Source organism: Bufo bufo, unplaced genomic scaffold (assembly GCF_905171765.1).
Source record: "Bufo bufo unplaced genomic scaffold, aBufBuf1.1, whole genome shotgun sequence".
Lineage (NCBI taxonomy): Eukaryota > Metazoa > Chordata > Amphibia > Anura > Bufonidae > Bufo > Bufo bufo.
In genome coordinates, this window is record NW_024400315.1 from 5,001 (window position 1) to 7,500 (window position 2,500).

Below are 2,500 nucleotides of genomic sequence, written 5' to 3' on the forward strand. Positions count from 1 at the left end.
AATGGGTCCCTTTACATTACAATACAAATGAAAACTTAAAAAAATAATTTCACAAAGTGTTCGCAATAAGCATTGCAAAAGCCTTATCTTATTCTCAATGTTATTTATAACATCTATATATTCCTATAGTATTCATTTTAAATGCCAAATAGAAGCTAAGTATAAGATTTGCCATGGACAGGAGTCGTTATCATGACACTCTGGGCCTGATGGAGAAGAAAAGGGACAATCAACCACTGCAATCAGAGGAGATAACACCTTGAATCATTGGACTAAACTGTATTTTAGTACAATTAGCCTATGTGCTAAGAGTAAATAGGCATTTTTTTTTACTCTTATCTATGTAGGTGCTAATATAATTCAATTTAAAACACTATAGAGGACCATCAATAGTAGTCCCTCATGGGGGTTCCATGGTGTAATGGTTAGCACTCTGGACTTTGAATCCAGTGATCCGAGTTCAAATCTCGGTGGGACCTGAGTTTGTATTTCTGTGTGAGGAAGTATTTTCTTCTGGGGCACTGTTTGAAATTATTATTTTTAAAATAACTAGTTAGGACACTGTTATTTGTAATACACGGTATTTGGGGTGCACAGTACAAAACAGAAGGTACAGGAATGTGGACACCTGGGGTATCTGCAGGCAAAGTGATGGGCAAAAGATAAAGTACTGTTAAAAAGGTGTCAGGTCTGAGTTTTAGGTATAAGCTTGAAAGAGGGAGCTAGAAAAGCAACGTGCTAAAGATTCAATCTGGGTCCTAATGGGTCCCTTTACATTACAATACAAATGAAAACTTAAAAAAAATAATTTCACAAAGTGTTCGCAATAACAGTTTGAAATTACTCAGCGGGTTCACTCCTCTAGGTGTAGCAATATCTATTTTGGGAAACAAAAATATCTCCCATTGCAAAAGCCTTATCTTATTCTCAATGTTATTTCTTTAAACATCTATATATTTATATAATATTCATTTTAAATTCCAAATAGAAGCTAAGTATAAGATTTGCCATGGACAGGAGTCGTTATCATGACACTCGGGGCCTGATGAAGAAGAAAAGGGACAATCAACCACTGCAATCAGAGGAGATAACACCTCGAATCATTGGACTAAACTGTATTTTAGTACAATTAGCCTATGTGCTAAGAGTAAATAGGCATTTTTTTTTTACTCTTATCTATGTAGGTGCTAATATAATTCAATTTAAAACACTATAGAGGACCATCGATAGTAATCCCTCATGGGGGTTCCATGGTGTAATGGTTAGCACTCTGGACTTTGAATCCAGTGTTCCGAGTTCAAATCTCGGTGGGACCTGAGTTTGTATTTCTGTGTGAGGAAGTTTTTTCTTCTGGGGCACTGTTTGAAATTATTATTTTTAAAATAACTAGTTAGGACACTGTTATTTGTAATACACGGTATTTGGGGTGCACAGTACAAAACAGAAGGTACAGGAATGTGGACACCTGGGGTAGCTGCAGGCAAAGTGATGGGCAAAAGATAAAGTACTGTTAAAAAGGTGTCAGGTCTGAGTTTTAGGTATAAGCTTGAAAGAGGGAGCTAGAAAAGCAACGTGCTAAAGATTCAATCTGGGTTCTAATGGGTCCCTTTACATTACAATACAAATGAAAACTTAAAAAAATAATTTCACAAAGTGTTCGCAATAACAGTTTGAAATTACTCAGCGGGTTCACTCCTCTAGGTGTAGCAATATCTATTTTGGGAAACAAAAATATCTCCCATTGCAAAAGCCTTATCTTATTCTCAATGTTATTTCTTATAACTTCTATATATTTCTATTATATTCATTTTAAATTCCAAATAGAAGCTAAGTATAAGATTTTGCCATGGACAGGAGTCGTTATCATGACACTCGGGGCCTGATGGAGAAGAAAAGGGACAATCAACCACTGCAATCAGAGGAGATAACACCTTGAATCATTGGACTAAACTGTATTTTAGTACAATTAGCGTATGTGCTAAGAGTAAATAGGCATTTTTTTTACTCTTATCTATGTAGGTGCTAATATAATTCAATTTAAAACACTATAGAGGACCATCAATAGTAGTCCTTCATGGGGTTTCCATGGTGTAATGGTTAGCACTCTGGACTTTGAATCCAGTGATCCGAGTTCAAATCTCGGTGGGACCTGAGTTTGTATTTCTGTGTGAGGAAGTATTTTCTTCTGGGGCACTGTTTGAAATTATTATTTTTAAAATAACTAGTTAGGACACTGTTATTTGTAATACACGGTATTTGGGGTGCACAGTACAAAACAGAAGGTACAGGAATGTGGACACCTGGGGTAGCTGCAGGCAAAGTGATGGGCAAAAGATAAAGTACTGTTAAAAAGGTGTCAGGTCTGAGTTTTAGGTATAAGCTTGAAAGAGGGAGCTAGAAAAGCAACGTGCTAAAGATTCAATCTGGGTCCTAATGGGTCCCTTTACATTACAATACAAATGAAAACTTAAAAAAATAATTTCACAAAGTGTTCGCAATA

The 2,500-nt window shown here is 36.0% G+C and overlaps 3 non-coding genes across 3 annotated transcripts; all 3 read left to right on the top strand.

Annotated features, from left to right (window-relative positions):
- The first annotated feature begins 407 nt into the window (after positions 1–407).
- Positions 408–479, top strand: TRNAQ-UUG. The gene has a single exon. It is a non-coding gene; the product is annotated as a tRNA-Gln (tRNA).
- Positions 480–1,244: 765 nt separating this feature from the next.
- TRNAQ-UUG lies at positions 1,245–1,316 on the top strand. The gene has a single exon. It is a non-coding gene; the product is annotated as a tRNA-Gln (tRNA).
- A 762-nt stretch (positions 1,317–2,078) lies between these two features.
- TRNAQ-UUG lies at positions 2,079–2,151 on the top strand. Its single transcript has one exon. It is a non-coding gene; the product is annotated as a tRNA-Gln (tRNA).
- Positions 2,152–2,500: the final 349 nt, after the last annotated feature.